The following is a 19,382-nucleotide window of genomic DNA, read 5'->3' on the forward strand; positions in this document are numbered from 1 at the left end:
GATTTTTCACAAAATGTACACGTTAATTTTGCTGGTTCTGTTTCTTCCATAATTTTCACGTTAATAAGTAATGTAAATAACTCACAAATCACACGACGTAAACAACAAAAACATGTGGTCTCACAGAACCAAACTATACTGTATACTGTTAGGTTGTACCCAAAGGACACATACACAATACACAGAAGAATAACACGAATGAGAGAAGGGGAACTGAGTTAGTAAGACCGTCTCACTCGCTCCGAAACGCACCTATAATGCTTTCGCGCTCATACTCACGGCAGAATAATTTTGCTGTTTAGGGGGTGTTTGGTCAATCAATTTTGTCTGACTAATTAAATATAACTTCGTAACAATTGTCTGAACAACATATTTAAATGTCAGACTTGTAAAAATAAGTTAAGTTAATTTATTTTTTGTAGAGCTTTAAAGCGTCTGACAAAAGTACTGGCCCACGAAAAGTGTCTGACGCTTATGGTATAACTTTATAATAACACTCTACAAAATATATTTAAAAATCAGCTATGAAAATTTAAGTTAGGTAACTATTAATTTTAGTTACCTTTCACACCTGGTACCTGCCCAGGTGTCACTCGGCAAGCTCCACAAGCGCACAGGTATTTTGAGCACATAAGACACTACTGAGAACATGAGGTTTCATTTATGTGAAAATAAGTTGTGTCTTATCGCTCTGGAATCTTACTCTATGAGATTTCTATTAAAAAAAATCAGTAGCGATGCTCAGGCAGAGAAACTGGGCAACAGTTCCAGAAATTTTTTTTTTTTTTTTAATTATAGAGTAATTATTCATTAAAAAATCAGTAGTGCGGGTCAGTAAGAGGATCTGGATGTCTGTAGCTGATTTTTTATTTTCAATTGGAATAATGAAAATAATTATTATTTAAAAAATCAGTTGTAAGGAATAGTAAGAGGCTCTAAGCCGCTGTGATTGAATTTTTATTTTTTATTAGAATAATGAAAATAATTTCGAATCAAAAAATTAGTAGCGAGGGTCAGTACGAGGCTCTGGATGTCTGTAGCTGATTTTTTATTTTTATTAGAATAATGAAATGAATTATTAATTAAAAAATCAGTTGGAAGGGACAGTAAGAGGCTCTGAGTAGCTATGACGGAATTTTATTTTTTTTTTTCGATTACTGGAGTAATTATTCATTGAAAAATCAGCAGTGAGGATCAGTGAGAGGCCCTGGGCGGCTGTGACTGAATTCATAATTTTTATCAGAATAATAAGATTGATTTCTAATCAAAAAATAAGTAGCAAGGGTCACTAAGAGACTCTGGACGTCTGTAGCTGATTTTTTATTTTTAATCAGAATAATGAAAATAATTATTGATTGGGAAATCAATAGGGAGGGTCAGTGAGAGGTTCTGGGCTACTGTGACTAAATTTCATTTTTTTTTTTTAATTACTGGAGTAATTATTCATTGAAAAATCAGTAGTGAGGGTAAGTGAGAAGTTCCGGGCGCCTGTGACTAATATTTATTTTTTATTAGATTAATGAGAATAATTTCTAATCCAAAAAATCAGTAGCAAGGGACACTAAAATGCTCTGGACGCCCGTAGCTGATTTTTTATTTTTCCTTAGAATAATCAAAATAATTATTGATTAAAAAATAAGTAGCGAGGGTTAGTGAGAAAATCTGGGCGGCTGTAACTGAATTTTATTTTTAACTTCCCGCTAAGAAAATCGGGAAGTTATTGTTTTCACCCCGTTTTGCAAAAATCGAGTTTTCATCAGATCTCGACGTTTGAAGGTCACAGGAAGCTTCCCTGACTATCCCCGCGAGGTTGTCACTGTGTCTGTAAGTATGTATGTATGTGTGTGCGTGTGTGTGTGTGTGTGTGTGTGTGTGTGTGTGTGTGTGTGTGTGTGTGTGTGTGTGTGTGTGTGTGTGTGTGTGAAAGTATGTGAACCGCTTATAACTTTTGAACTTTAGGCTTGACCGATTTCATCGCGGTTGGTGCCATTCGAAAGGGCTTGACCAAACTTAGATTTTGAATATTACTTGGACCGATTCAGATCAATAGATTTTGATAAATCTTAAAAAAACTGAAAAAAAAAATTTTTTCAAATTTGGTTTTTTTGAAATAACTTTCAAACGGCTTGATAGTTCAATTCTAAAACCTAATCAGCTTTTTACCTCGAAAAACCACGTCGATCGCCACCAGTCCGGTCAAAATCGGTTGATTCGTTCGAGAAATATCGTGAACGAAAGAAAACTGAAAAAAGTGTTTTTTCGGAATAACTCCAAAATTTCTAGCGCAATCAATTCAAAATTTAAAATTCTTTGTGAGGCTTGAAAAACTGCGTCGAATGCTACCAACCGCGTGAAAATCGATTTATTAATTCAAAAGTTATTGCGGCTTAAAAATTCAAAAAATAGTGTCATCAAATCCCTATCAGACTTTTGAGCTCGAAGAGCTCAAAAGCATAGGAAAACTATCTCTTTGAGCTTGAAGAGCTCAAAATAACCCATAAATTGTATTTTTGAGATCGAAGAGCTTAAAAACGTCATTAGTGCAATTTTAAGCGCCTAAGTATAGAATTAGCGGGAAGTTGCAGGGATGGCCTTCAGGGTCAACCGTTTTCCTAATTTTTTTTTTTAATTACTGAAGTAATTAGCGGGAGTTAATAAGAGACAGAATTGTTATTTTTATCTGAAGTAATTGAGGTGATTTTCGATGAAAAAAATTAGGAGCAAGGGTTAAGCAGTAGATCTAGGCAAACGCTAATGGATTGTAATTTTATTCTTTGAATAACAAATAATTTTAAATTATAAATTAATTGTAAGGAACAATGCACTGAGCGTCCGATTTCTTTAAGTTAATTCATCAAATCACAATCATTATTGGTGAAATTAAACAATTATGATAACATTAACGCAGTTCGGTTACGTGATGGTCAACAGCTGATTTATTTTGGTTAATTAATAAAATAATAATTATTGTTATCAGAATAAGACACAGTTTGACTCAAGGGAAACAAGAGAGTTTCGATGTCCTATTTATTTTGGACAATTAATAAAATATTAATTATTATTAGTAAAATTGATAAGTTATCAACTTAGACGGGTTGAAAGATGGTCAACAGCTGACCTTTTTTTGTTAATTAATAAAATAATAATTATTGTTATAAAAATAAGACACAGTTCGACTCAATGGAAACAAAAGAGTATCGATGGCACATTTATTTCGAATAATTGATAAAATATTAATTATTATAAGTAAAATTAATAAATTATCAACTCAGACGGGTCAAGAGATGTTTTACAGCTGATTTTTTCCGGCTCATAGATAAAATAGTAATTATTATTAGTAAAATTAATAAATTATCAACTCGGACGGGTCAAAAATAGTTTTACAGCCGATTTATTCCGGCTAATGGATGAAATAGTAATTATGATTATAAAAATAGGTCACAGGTTGACTTAAGAAAGAGAAGAGAGTATCTATGGTCCATTTATTTCGGTTAATTATTAAAATATTAATTATTATTAGTAAAATTAATAAATTATCAACTTGGATGGGTCAAAAGATGTTTAACAGCTGATTTATTCTGGCTAACGGATTAAATAGTAATTATTATTATCAAAATAAGTCACAGGTTGACTCAAGGGAAACGAAAGAGTATCGATGGCATATTTATTTCGGTAAATTGATAAAATATTAATCATTATTATTAAAATAAGTCATAGGTTGACTTAGAAGAAACGAGAGAGTGTCGTTGGTTCATTTATTTCGGTTAATTAATAAAATAGTAATTATTATTAGTAAAATTAATAAATTGTCAGCTCGGACGCTTCAGGAGATGTTTAACAGCTGATTTATTCCGGCTAATAGATAAAATAGTAATTATTATTATCAAAATAAGTCACAGGTTGACTCAAGGGAAACGAGAGAGTATCGATGGCCCATTTATTTTGGTTAATTGATAAAATATTAACTGTTATTATTAAAATAAGTCATAGGTCGACTTAGAGGAAACAAAAGAGTATCGATAGCCCATTTATTCCGGTTAATTGATAAAATATTTATTGTTATTAGTGAAATTGATAAACTTTCTACTCAGACAGTTTGAAAGATGGTCATCAGCTGATTTATTTAGGTTAACCAATAGAATCATAATTATTACTTGTGAAATATTCAAAATTAAAATTATTTGTACAATAGAAAAAAAATAGTCATTGTTCAGTCCATCAAGTGTTCAAAATGTCCTTCGATTTGCTAGATACAGAGACGACGTCGAGCGAGGAGATTTTCTCGTACAGCATGTAGAATTTGCGGTGTGACTGTTGTCTGAGCTGCATGGATGCACGCTACAGTCTCCATCTAATCTTGGGGCTCATCGAAATAGACCATCTCTTTGAAATTTCCCCACAAAAAGTAGTCCAGTGGCGTCAAATCAGGTGATCTTGGGGGTCACCTTCGTGGTCCCTTTCGTCCCAACCAACGCTGAGGGTATGTGCGGTTGAGGAAGTCTCGCACTGTACCAGCATAGTGACTTGGTGCTCCGTCATGCTGAAACCAAGTCGGCTGTTCGTTAACTTCTTTAAGGAGTTGAGGATGTTCATCATGAAGGAATGTTAGGTATTGGGTGCCCTGTAATAAGGAAAATTCATTGTTTGCTGTAGGAAACTAGGAAAAAGATACATGGATGGGATGAATTAAGTTAAGGAAGATTCAAGGCTGACGAGGACGACGTAACTGATTATGGGAAAGTTAATTATTTCATTATACAAAAAAATACTAGCGTCAAAATAGCTTGACTTTATGAATGATGAAACTCTTAATCAGTTCACAAAATGACTCAATTTTAATCCTGAATACGTAAAATTTATTGCTTGTATATTCGAATCTCAACTTACGTCCATTGTCTCGGGTAATTCGTTGAAAATTACGTGGTCACCGATGATTCCACCCCAGACATTAATCATTTATTTTAGAAGTTCCGGTTCACTGTCATGTGCAGATTTTTTTCTGCATACCAATGAGTGTTGTGCTGATTAAAGCACCCCGCTCTGGTGAAAAGTGACTCATTAGTCTACAAGATTCCGCGAAAAAAATCCGGATCCGCGTCGTTGGAGTGAAGAATGAACTGGCAGAAGTTCACGCGCAAGCGATAATATTTAGCTCCTAATTTCTGCACTTTTTATTTGCGGTACGGATGGATCTTCCAGTGCGAGTAATACGGTTAATAGTCGAACGTGAAATGTGAATTCGACGTTCTAACCGTTTATCAGTTCTAACCAGTTTATCAGTTCTTCATTTTGATAATAATAATAATTATAATTTTATGAGTTAACCAAAATATCTGAGCTGTTTTTAACGCGTCTAAGATAATGATTTATTTATTTTGCTGATTATAATGATAATTTTATTAATTAACTACAAAAAACAGCTGCTGAGTGAATCTGTAGGACCCTCACTACTAATTTTTAATTGTAAATTATTTGTAAATAGGAAAGAAAATAAAAATTTAGTCACAGCCGCCCAGAGCCTCTTACTGTCCCTTACAACTGATTTTCTTATCAATAATTATTTTCATTACTCTTATTAATAGTAAAAAATATGCTACGGACGTCCAGAGCCTCTTACTGATCCTTGCTACTGATTTTTTGAGTAGATATTATTCTTATCATTCTGATAGAAAATAAAATTCAGTCACAGGCGCCAAGAGCTTCTCACTAACCCTCGCTACTGATTTTTTAATCAATAATTATTTTTATCAGTCTAATGAAAAATAAAAAATCAGCTACAGACGTTCAATGCCTCTTACTGAACCTCGCTACTGATTTTTTTTAATGGAAATTATTTTCATTATCCTAATAAAAAATAAAAATTCAGTCACAGCTGCCTAAAGCCTCTTACTATCCTTTACAACTGATTTTTTAAATACTGATTATTTTCTTTATTCCAAATAAAAATAAAAAATTAGCTACAGACGTCCAGATCCTCTTACTGACCCTCGCTACTGATTTTTTAATGAATAATCAATCTAATAATTACAAAAAAAAATTTTCTGAAACTGCGGCCCAGTTTCTCTACCTGACCCTTGCTACTGATTTTTTTAAATAAAAATTTCTCTAATAATTCCCAACAACATCTACTGTTTTCTCCGTTTCATTTGACAAAATTTTGTTCCTGTAACAAATTAATAAAAACATATTTACTTACATCCAGACGCGCATTGTTACTGACACATTAACGCTTGACTACACTAGTGTACAGTCTCACACATTCATCTAGTATCACGTACGTCCGCCGTCTATGGTCGGTCCATTCTCACTCTCGGTCTACAGCGTGCGAAGTCGGCAGCATCTCATGCGTCTCTCTGTCGCCTTACCCACTGCCTTCTCACTTAATTTTTATTCTTCTGTAGCGCGCTTCTGATTGGTCACTTTTATTAATTAATAATTAATTATCTATGCCTCTGATTAAAAAATGGCTGAAGACTTTTCGTCTCAAAATAATTTTCTCTTTCGATCACTACAAAGAAGTGCGTGACTTCTGGGACACCCTGTATATATATATATATATATATATATATTTATATATATATATATATATATATATATATATATATATATATATATATATATATATATATATATATATATATATATATATTAGGGTGTTTGGAAAAAAAAAAAAAAAAATTTTTTTTTTTAATGGTGTTGAAAAGTTGAAAGTACATTAAAAAACAAGAATTTTGGCGCCTATTAGAGCCCTTAATATTAATTAATATTAATATTAAACTTCGCCTCAATTCATTTGTAATTTTTCTATTTAAATAACACGAGAAAACTTTTTTTTTATTTTTGAATTTTAATTACTTCGGAATGGCTTGTTTACGCAATATTCTAGAAAAAGATTATATAGGAAATTTCACGCTTTACAAAAATCGTTTAATGGTCGAAGTTTCTCAGATCAACCGTTTCAAAGATATTTCAATCAAAAATAACACCAATCAAAAATTTCATATATTACCAAATACTAATAAATTCTATTAAACAATCAATTCTTTATAACAAAAAACAATATTTAACAGCAATTCATAAAATTTTTTCTAACTTGAAAATATTACAGTTTTATAAAATTATTTTTATTGCAATTAGGATATCGTTTTCTGTTTTCTGTCACTACTTGCAATAAACACTGAAGCTGTTCTTCATTTTTCTTTAATCATCGATTATACTGCTCTATCAATGCCACGCCGCGTTCTGTTACATCATTTACAACTTGAAGTTTCTCAAAATACTCCAAGTTTCTTTCGAAATTTAGATTCTGAGGCCACAAAGTTACATCCTCATCAATGAAATCATACGACAAATCAAACGATTTAAACAGATTTATCGATCTCATAGATACAAATTGACTAAGATCTTTATTTAATAATGACTCTAAATTTTTCATATAGATTATAAAACGACTCGTTGTAGTTTCATTGGTTTCACAGTTTTTTAAAGCATGTACTATTCTTCTTTTTGTTTCAACCGAAACAGTTTCGTCAAAGAGAGATAAAACGGACAACTCATTATTTAAATACCACAAGTGATCGGCTAATTTTTCTGAGCATGCCCGTGAAATAGTATTATTAAATTTTTTATATGAAAATAATTCTTTAATTAAAGTTAAATTATTATTAGGTGCTGCTATAGCGCACGGCGCAGTATACCAAGTTTTTTAATAGATTATTATGATAGATAAACTAAGTTCTCGTAATCCAGCTATTTCTGATTTAGTAAGATGAAATTCATTTCTAAATAAAAAAATTTTTAAACTATATATTGCTTTAGCTATTCACCTTGCATGATGGACGGCTCCAGGACGCTTAAATGTAATATTTGTGGTAGTAGGACTCAAAAATATCGATGATAATTGCTAGAGTTCACGAAAATCGTAACGACAATGATCCATCTACAAAAAAAGTTCAAAGTCAAAATAAAATTAATTACATTGCAACCTCAAAGTAAAGAACATTAATTATTATCAACTGATGTAAAGTAAAAAATACAAAATATTTTACAATGCAATTGTAATCGTTAATGATGATTAAGAGTGTAATAATCATGTGAAATTGATTTCCAATATTTTTATTTACAACGGGGTTAATTATTGAGTGTAAAATGGATGATTATACGGAACTTCATAAATTTTCATGTGTCTCTTTTAACATCAGTTGATAATTCTTTAGCGCTGGATTAAAAAATTTTACTTCTATTTGATTATTAACGAATTTCAAAATTTTATCTTTGATTGGTTTTATAACTTCCAAAATACTACAGCGTATTTGACGCTGTAGTATCAGAACACAATGCTTTGATGTTATCAGTATTAATATTCCATTGTTTTACTGTTATAATAATAGCTAAAGCTTGATTTTGTCCAGTTCCAGATTCTAGTTTGGGGACTCCTAACAGTTGAAATTTACCTGATGATGATAGAATAATAGGAAGCCGGTCAACTTGTTCTATCCCTGTAATATCTGACAACAGTTTTCCATCAAAATGTAGCACATAATTATCAGTTTCCAAATTAGTTTTCAGATTTAACGTCACTTCTTTGCGAAATTTTTCCCGTGCTCGGTGAATAGTCAAATGACTGAAGTTTACGCTTGCATAATCAATATTTAGGCTAAATAATAAAGCAGTAAAAATGTAAGTCGCCGACCTACTACTCACATTAGCTCTATCCAAAGCCGCAGCAAATTCTGGTGTCATTAGATCAATTTTAGGAACTTGATGTTTTGGAATTTCATTTTCATAATCAGAGATTATACAAGAAGTATTACTTTCCAAAGATTTCTGGGATAACTTAGATGTTTGACTTGATATCTCATGATTAACAACATTATCAGTCTCAACTATACAAAAATAGTCAACATTGTCATTACCGAACTCTCCGACATCAAATATACCACTATCATTATTGTTATTATAATTGATATCAATATTCTCTTCATTATTGTTATCACTATTGATGTAGTTATTATTTTCATCGCTTACATCAACATCCATATCTTCAACATCTTCTGGAATTGGTTGAGAATCATATGAAATAAAACCACGTCGACTGGAAGATTTTTGTGCCAAATAAAATAATCTTCTTTCTGTATCCAGTAAATTTAGCACATCAGCATGAGCTATATCAAATAGTTTATTTAATTCGTCCCGAAAAAGGGATTCATTTTTTTTTTTAAAGATTTTGACTTTTTCCTCTTACAGTTTTTTTGTAAATTCCTCCATCGATTGTGATTTGAGGTTAGTTTTAAAAAAGCAGATCTTTTCTCTCTTGTCGGGATTTGTGCCACACACCAAATTTCGAAAACTTTGTCGACAGTGGTTGATATGCTTTCTTTCACTGAAAAATTTTTCGTTTTGAGATAATAAAATAAAAGTGACATAACCTCTTTCAATGAAGGTAATTTTTTTCCACCAAATTCACTTAATACATCACCAATCAACTGTTTTCACCATTGTGGTCATAAAATTTATAACTCATATAAATAAGCAAATTAAATTAATAATATAACGAATTTAAATAACAATCAGTATCAATAAAGAAAGACAATGACGAGAAAATAGAACAAAGTATTGAAAGCAGTGCAACAAAGAGAAATTGGTACTGAACGACCAAGCTTACAAACACAGAGCTTACTAACTACATTACTCAAATCAAACGAATATACTACTTTTATCGACGGAGCTGAATAAAGCTCATTCAATATTTTTAAAATGGAAAAAATTAATCAAATTTTATAGTTGATTGAATTAATTTAATATATTTATAATTTTTTTAACATTTTTAATAAAATACAATGATGAGTGTTTGTTTAGTTAGTGTGATCAGGAATTTTACATTTTCATCTTACAAAAATTTATAAACTTTATGAACTATATAATTAATTTGCTATAAAAGAAAGCCAAAAATCATTTATTTGATATTTGTAACCTTGAGATTTACGTATTTGTACTTTTTGTGAGTTACGTATGGAGTAAATAAGCAAAAAAAAAAAATTAAAATCTCAGATTAACAGAATTCAATTTATTTTAATTCAGCCTCTTCTAAATTTTCCAAAAAAAAACAATATCAATATAAAGTATGATTTATTTTTTGGACTTTTATTGGAAAATATTTAAAATTTTTGATTGCTGTTATTTTTGATTGCAAATATCTTCGAAACGGTTGATCTGAGGAACTTTGACCCTCAGACGTTTTTTGTAGAGCGTGAAATTTCCTGTAAGACCACTTTCTGAGATATTGCGAAGAAATCAAAATTGAAAAGTAAAAAAAAAAATTTTCTCGTGTTATTTAAATAGAAAAATAACAAATGAATTGAGGCAAACCTTAATATTAATATTAAGGGCTCTAATAGGCGCCAAAATTTTTGTTTTTAAATGTACTTTCAACTTTTCAACACCATTAAAAAAAAAAATTTTTTTTTTTTTTTGAAACACCCTAATTCATATATATATATATATATATATATATATATATATATTGTAACGTGGTAGATCCAGGCTCGAATCTAACGTCGTGAATGTTATGTGTGAATTTATGAAAATTTTACTAATTTTTATGAATTATTTTGTATAAATACGTAACGCTGGGCGAGTTTCGAAGACAGAGGGAGTCAGAGCGATTACGAGGCTATGCATTGGAGCGACAAGGATAGAGCTACGACGATAATAAGCGAGTACCGAAGCGAGCGAGGCACCGAGCAGCGTAAGCTTCCGAGAGGTCTGAGGACAATCGACGCTGCATTGCCGCACGTTCCAATACGACGATTACCATCGATGACAGTTGGTTAGTCAGTACTGTAGGAGCAGAGGTGACTAAGGACTGTCGTAGAGGTCCGTTGACTGTTATACGGACCTAGATCAACTATCGATGTGGATCAATTCCAATGGAAATGAAGACTAGCGCCGCCAACCAACAAAGGAACAAGCGGGTACTTCTCTATGAGGAAGAGGACTTGAGGCTGGACTGTGACGGATTCGGACGCGCTTTTGCGCGCTCCGCAACCTAAAGTTAATTTCGAAGTATTGTCGCGATTTTGTTCACTTGAAATTAATTGATAAATTGTATTGAAGTATTTATTTTTTTTTAAATAATTTATTCATCGAGTCGACCGCATGAAGCTTTTCCGAGCTGCTACGATGAGGACGACGCTCAATTGCTTGATAAGCTGAGGTTCTTGTTCAGTGTTGAATCCAGCGTTTCGAGTCCACGTTGTAATTTTGTAAAATATTTTGATTAACAAAATAATACGCGAGGATTCAACGCTTTACGATTATTTTTTTTTTTTGTAATGCTGTTATTACATAGTGTGATTGCCGATGTATGAATGCGAGTGTGAGAAATCAAATTGAGGTGATGACGTTTTAAATTTGGTTTAAAATTAAGAGAAACGTTAAGTTACGACGTTTTAATAATTTTGTTAAAAGTTAATATCGACCTCCGACGTATATTTTGTTAAATAAATTGTTATTTTTTTCTGTTAAATTCTTCTGAATTTATTTCGAGTAATTTTAAGAATTTTCGTTTAGTTTGCTGTCCTATTTTTTAACGACGAGTATTTCAGCATGGCCTGCTACCCTGAGGAAGAGGTAAGAGCTAGCTAAAGTCGCAGTAGTAATTAATTGAAGATCATTCTCCTGGCACTCTTTTTTTAACAATAATTCTTTTTTTTAGTAAGCCAAAAATTTCCAATATAAACGGTGAGCCTGGCTCGGTAAATCCCCGGCTCAGGCAAAACCGCGTTATATAATTTGGCGCCCAAAGTAGGGCCCACAAAAGGGCAAATTACGACACGTTATAATTAAATTAGGACGTAGGTTAGTTAATCGGCATAATGAGCGATCAAAACGGTAAATCCAACACCAAACGATGGCAGGGGAAACGATTCCTTGATAACGTGGAACCAGACCGTTGATGATCAAAGGCAACAGAATAACCCGAAGGATGCAAATAGAACGTCGAATCCCGGGGAAGGTCCGGCCACGAGTCAGGCAAATATTGTGGCACCTGTCACAGGGCAGGGAATTTTTACACCGAATACTACAGCACAAACAAGAAGCCCGACGTACACTGTGACACGTAGTCCCTCGCTGACGACGAGCGTCGCCACTGCACCATTCCCACCTTTGCGAGCTCGTCGTCAGATCCAGGTACCTCCGAACGCCATCGATGAGAATGAGACATACGAGTGGTATTTGGCGCGTAGGGAGGAGGTGAGCATGGAACGACTGCGGCTGGAAGCGGCCCAGCGAGATTTAGCAGAAAAGATTGCGCATTTGGCAGCTCGTGAGGATGTTATACGGGACGAGTTAGTCGCGATTGAAGAACATAACGGGTCGTTATGTGGATCGAGCGGTACGAGCGGGCAGTATGACTGGATCACGAACGCGTCACCCCTGCAGGTGCAGGAAATCCTCGTGACGATGAATGCTAACTCGATAGGTAGTGAGGCGGTGATTTGCGACCGACTGCATCGGTGCTTGCGTCTGAAGTGGTTTCCTGATACAGTTTGGACACAAGAAGACCAGGCGATATCAGACAGACAGGTTCTGAACGCGTTTGAGCGAGAGCAGCGACGTCAACCGAGGACGCCGCCACGCTCCACCGCAATGACAGGAGGTTCGACAGCGAACAACATAATATCGCGGTCGACAACAGTAACTGCGACGACCGAGAGTAATTCAACGATGACCTGGACGACGTTAGCACCAGGCAGACTACATATGGACGTCAAGGGATGTACCACATACATGACGCAACAAGGGGTTAATAATCAGCACCCGAAGATGACGACGGAGCCACTGGAGCGTCCAATCCCGAGCCTTCTACAGCCTACGGCAAATTCGACACATTTGCCGGCACAGAATGTGACATTTGCACCAGGATCGATGCCATTGGGTGCAAATTCACCTCATCACACACACAGCGAGCACTGTATGCTGTCTGGAATGGGGGGGGGGTGGACCACACTACCAACCAGCGATGTATGAGAGAGTGTCGAAATGGAACTTGAAGTTCTCCGGGTTAGGTAGCGCGCGCATCGAATCGTTTTTGAATCGGTTGGATGATTGTTTGACGACGTGTGGTATGACGGATACGGATGCGTTGGCAATATTGCCGTTATTGCTGTCAGACGTGGCCAAAACGTGGTGGTCACACATGAAACTTCGTGTTTCGTCGTATTCCCAGTTCAGATCCGAGCTGCGTCGACGTTTTGGAGAGCCATTGGTCGGATGCAGGATCAAATAGGAGGTTATTACGCGTACTCAAGGGAAGCTTGAGATGGAATTAGACTTCCTGGACGCCGTGATCGCGCTGTGGTCGCGTGTAAACGATCTATTGCCGTTGAAGGGCCAATTGGACTTCGCATACAATGGTTTACGTCCAGAATACCACCAGAACTTCGAACAATACGACTTTAGCAACTTCGACGAGTTGTACGAACACGTGAGAGCGGTTGATATTTCCCGACAACATCTCCAGCGACGTGAACCGGTACCCGTGGAACAGAGTGTCGTTCCAGAGTACGCCTACCAGTCTGAAAAGTACGATTCGAAGAGACGCACTGTTGGTCAGGTTGCCGCTGTATCGAATCCTCACAAGGATGCGAAGAAGAATAAAAAGAAGCAGGGCAAATCAAACAAGTCGAACGGCCGATCGAGCCTGAAGCAGGATAAACCCAAGCAGCCAGTATGCCGTGATCTCTGGGGTAAATGCTTTAATTGTTTCTTGACGGATCACGGATGGCGTAGCTGTCCAGAGGCTAGACGAGCGAAGTTCTGCTTCGGTTGTGGAACGCGAACAGAACCAACGCCTGGATGCACGTGTTGCATTGTTACGATGCTGAGAGCACCGTAGGTCGGTTGCCTTCGGGTAAGCTCGGTAGCGTAACAACATGGCTGCCTACTCTATAAAAGGGCGGGACCATGTGGTCTCAAAAGTTAGTTAGTTAGTTAGTTAGAAAAGTGTTAGCAGTCAGCTAGCTTTTCACCTCAGACGTAGATAGCGGTAGCTTGATCATAGGCACACATCGGTATGATGTATAGGCGGTATGCCTTGTGCCTGAGCGGATTATAATTGCTGAGACCACGTTTTTTTGCTAGTTTTTGTAACAAAACTATTTGATAGGTTTTGAATCAGTCAATTATAACTCGAAACTCGCCTTTCCTATTGGCATAAATAGTTTGATAAACGTTTTTTTTCTTTTAAACATAATTTGATCCCGTGTTAATCAGTACCAGTAAACTACTGATTAGCTCCTAAACGTTTGAGTGAATGATATCGGTACGATGCCAGTGACTAGACAACAATCTAGTAAACCAGTTTAGTCAATAAATAAATTATTTTGACATATAAAGTCAGTGTTTTCTTTATATTTCGCGTTACTGCATCCTATTGTGATAGAGTGCATTCACGAAGAGTATCAATCCAGACCAGGCCATCCCAGTAAGATCAAGAGGAAGGAGTCATCTCTCGATAGATCTGATTAGTCAATTACAATAAGTATTGGTATAATTTAGATTGTAAGGCCAGTTCGAGGTAATATAATTGAATTAGCTATTTTATTCTGATTTAGCCGAGCGAATCCACGGAATTTGAAACGACACCCTGAAACCGTGCTAATTCAATGTGTAATAAATTTATTTATTAATTAATTACCTTCCAATTATTTTATCAAAAAATCTACAACGTTTCAATGGCGCCCAACGGGTTTTGATTAATGAAATTAATCAATTAAGCCCTAAAAATTGTTTAATACTAATTTTTTATATAAAAACTTTTTCTAGTCCCTTTGTATAAAAAATTTACGAGCGTTACACCACCGAGTGTTGAAAAGTTTGTTCAAGTATTAACAGAAATTAAAATCAAATAATATCCGCCTATTATTCTATCAAACAGGCTTAATAATTAAATATTGTTCCAGAAATTCTTAAAGTTTAGATTTATGCGAAAGAAAAATCGCAAAAACCAGTTAATTATTTTTTTCTATTTTTTAGTATTATTATTTTTTGTAAGAAATTATTATTTTAATTATTATTTTTTTTGCTAAGGAAAAAATTATAAACTCAGATAAATAAATTAGTCCTCTTAAAAATAGAAGGTAAAAAGGAATTAATTAAAATTCCTCAAAATAACGAGAAAATTTTTTTTTTTCCATGTTAAAATTTCAGAGATTTATTATACTGTTATAAATAATAAAACGGAATTACTCCGAAATAAAAAGAGAAAAAAATAATAATCAAAATAAAAATTTATGATTAAGTAATTATAAGAAAATTTATAAGTAATCATAAAATAAAAATATTTGTAATTTTGTAAATTTAAGACTAAAATTTATAGGATTAAGTAATTATAAGAAAACTTATAATAAATCACAAAATAGAAATATTTGTAATTTTGTAAATTTAAGATTAAAATATTAAATTTAATCCAAGATAAAAGTAAAAGTAAAATCTATTTTTAGACAAAATTACCAGATTCAACAAAGAAAATATCATTTCTTTCCAAAGTAATATAAATTTCTTTGAAGATTAAAAAAAAAAAGAGTACCGACTTAAAATAAAATAAAATTGAATATTCAGTCGATTCTCAAGTAAAAGTAGAAATAATAATAATAATCCGGCTAGTAACAGTTTTATTTAAAATAAATTGACTAAAATTCGGCATAATTAAGTCTCAAGGACAAAATAAATATATTATACCTCGAACAGCCAGGGCTAATCACCACACATAGAATTATTATCATTATTAGAGAATAAGACTTAAAAGAAGAATAACAGAAAGCGGGAAATAAATATTTCAAATGAGTTTATGTTCCAGATGCACACCTAGAAAGTTACCAATCTTGCTGCCGATAAAGTAGTAACCAAGTGTCTCAGCTGTGTCAATTATCGATTTGCTGTCGCTCGCAGCGCGCAAAAAAAAAAATCAAGATGGCGCGGTTAGACAGAGACAGACAATAACCAGTAAAAGTTTTCGGTATAAAGCAGCATCGCAATTAAGGACGCATCAGTAAATTTAATACAAGTTATTAAATATAAATAAAAAGTTATTTTAGCTAAACGTGTAATATAAAACAGAGATATATTTTATATACGATATAAAGTTCACAGATAGTAAATAAAATAAACCCAAGAAATACCCGGGAATACCAGAAGCACGTGCAACGTATTGATTACGGCAACAATAAAACTACTACGTCTAAAATACACATAAAGGTAAATTACACATATCAAACAAATACAATTAAATAAACAGTAAAATATTATTCCGTAATTAAACTCTTGAGATAATTGTGTTATTAACTGGTAATTTAAGTTGTTGACAGGTGTATTGCTGTACAGGTGCTGGAGATTCTGGTTCAATATATATATATATATATAAAATATTATATTATATTTGAAATATTTCACAAAATTAATTTCTCTAGTTTGTTAAAACATTATTAATTATTTCCATATTGTTAGTTCGAAAATTTTCTGAAAAAAAAAAGGAAGTAAAACTAAATAAATTATTACTTTGAAAAATAGTAAAATTAAAAAAAAAATAACCGAAAAATAATAATTTAAATTTTTGTTTATTATTTTAAAATCTTATTAGATAAAAATAAATAAACAAAAACCGAACAAGGAAAAATAATATATTCGAAAATTAAAGTTCAATTATAGTTAATTTTTTTTTATTATTGATTTTTTTTATTGTTTTTTTCTCTCTGATTTTTTTTAGAAAATTTTTCAAACACATTCTCTTTTTAATTTTTATTTTTTTTTCTTCTAACAAAATTTTAAATTTCTGTTTAAACGCGACAACGAAAAAAAAAACAAAATGGTTAGCACGCGAAAACAAAACAGAGAGTTGAAGGACCAGTTGAGAGAAGCGCAGGAAACAATTGAACAATTGAGGATCAGTTCAACAAGTAATACTCAACAACAACAAAGAGAAGAACAACAACAAAGAGAACAAAATAAAAGAAGAATTCCAGTAATAACCGAGGATGTATTTTTACAAAATCCAATAAGACTACAAAAACGTCGATGGAACACAGGAATTTACGCGAGTTCGTCACACGTGCAAGATAACAATGAGGATATAATAGTACATCAACAAGAAGGTGAACAAATTAACGACACGTATATAACAAATGAAGAAAGAATGTGGAACCTAGACCAAAATAAGAGAAGAACATTTGAAAAAATGTACTACTCAAACGAAGAAGCACAAGAGGAAAATAAAGCTTGGTGTTATTATTTAGGAGAGTGTCTGAAATGGATGAAAAAAAAAGTATCACAAGAGAAAAATCTAGCACATCGAATAGAAATGATCGAGTCAATGCCAGTGATCCAGAATCGGAAGCTGATAAAAAAATTACAAGCAGATCTACACCTGCAAGAGGATGAAACAGGACACTGGGGAAACCCAATAACAAATTACATAGCGAAAGGAGTACGATTATTTGATAATTCGACGACTTTAGAAAATGCGACAAGAACCCAGAGATACCCAGAACGTGAATGGGAAAACAAAGAAGAACGCAGAAGACGCCGAGAGGAATATCCGAGTGATGATGATATAATTACAGAATACGAACACATCCCAAGACAAAACAGGAATAAACAAAGTTATTATGAAACACCAAGGCACAAAAGCAAAGATACTACAAATACCAGAAGATACTCATGCCCACCGCAGTACCAAACAATCCAAGGAAATCAATGGAGCTACGGTGGAAACGATTTGAAGAAAACAGTCGATAGGATTAAGGCAATGGAAACATTGATAAGAGTAAAAAATTTATCGTACATAAAAGGAGACCAACCAAAACAATGGTTTAATAGATTTGTAGATTTATGCAGAGAACAAAAACTAGAATTTGAAGGCCGGATCGAGTTATTTAAAATTGCATTAAATACTGAAAAAGACTGGATAAAACAAAATATAAGTACATGGAGATATTGGGACGATGTAGAACACGCTTTTAAAACAACGTTTTGCAAGACAGTAAAAGACCCAGAAATGCTCAGGGAAATTTTTGACATGTACCAAGAAAAGAAAAATCCACATCAATTCGTCAAAGAAATGAGGAACAGATTTGGAGAATTAAACAACCAGTTACCGGAAAATGAACAGATAAGTATAATAATACCAAAATTTGATAGAGACATACAACGTGAACTACATACAATGTCTACTATTTATACTTATAACCAGTTAACAGAATACATTGCAGTCGCAGAAACAAGGCTAACTAACCTGAGGAGAGTCAAGGACACCAGAAAAGTTCCAATACGAAGACTAAAGGAAGCAAAAGACTCAGTAAATGGATCAACGACAGATTCAGATTCAGGAATAGAGAAGCTAAGGAGAGTAAAAACTCAAAAAAAATCAAGGCGAGATCACGACAAAGAAAAAAGATCAAAAGAACGGATCGATGGAAAAAAGGTGAGCGTTGTAACAGAAAATTATAATAATAAATATAATAGTTACAGATCGAAGTCAAAGGAGAGAGACGGACGCTCAAGTTCTGCAAGCTCCAAGACCAGCACGAGATCAACAATAAGAGAAGGATATATATGCCTGAATTGTGGAGCAAAAGGCGAACATCTTATAAGAAATTGTCGTGAGAAAAGGATAGATATCTGCGTAGGGTGCTGCGAAATCGGAACAACGATAGAGTCATGCAGCGTTTGCAATCCAAAAAACTAAAAGTGAGAGTGCGGAGCTCACTCGGACCCACTCGGAGCTCCTGCATCCCAAGCACCAGTCCTGTTGGGGGGTAGGCCACCCAGCCATTCCAATATAAACGCGGAAGAGGACGTATCAGATGATAAGCCGCTCTCAAGCGATTCGGAAACGGACGAGGCGCGTGGAGAATTTACAAACAAAGAAACACAAAGTGCGTGTAAATTAATTAACCAGAATACACAGCTGAATATTGGAAGTGTCAGTATGGGAAACTTTTTAAACTGGTGTTGGAATGATTACGCCAAGGACGCGGTAGCACCTCCAGTAAATGAACAAAAGGGAAAAAGTGAACAAGCAAAACGAAATGAAGCGTATCGAACAGATAAACAAGGAGAAACACCAGAAACAAGCCCAGAACAACGAGAAGGAAGTTCAAACAGGAATTCAAGATGCACAATCGACATCCAAGTAGTAAGTAAATACTTTACATGCACAGTAAACTTAAATAATAAAACATACACAGCACTATTTGACTCCGGAGCAAACAGGAATTTCATAACTAAAGAAATTGCAGAAATTATACCAGAGTATTTAAAGAAAGTGAAAAATAATAATCGTACCAGCTCATTTATTTTAGCTAATAATTCAGTAATTGAGA

General features: G+C 33.7%; 1 protein-coding gene across 2 annotated transcripts in view; it reads left to right on the top strand.

Annotated features, from left to right (window-relative positions):
• Positions 1-19,382, top strand: part of LOC123268101 (neither inactivation nor afterpotential protein C-like) — a 599,151-nt gene that overhangs the window by 475,360 nt on the left and 104,409 nt on the right. The gene's annotated exons all lie outside the window — the stretch shown is intronic.

This window comes from Cotesia glomerata, linkage group LG6, assembly GCF_020080835.1.
Source record: "Cotesia glomerata isolate CgM1 linkage group LG6, MPM_Cglom_v2.3, whole genome shotgun sequence".
In the NCBI taxonomy this organism is placed as follows: Eukaryota; Metazoa; Arthropoda; class Insecta; order Hymenoptera; family Braconidae; genus Cotesia; species Cotesia glomerata.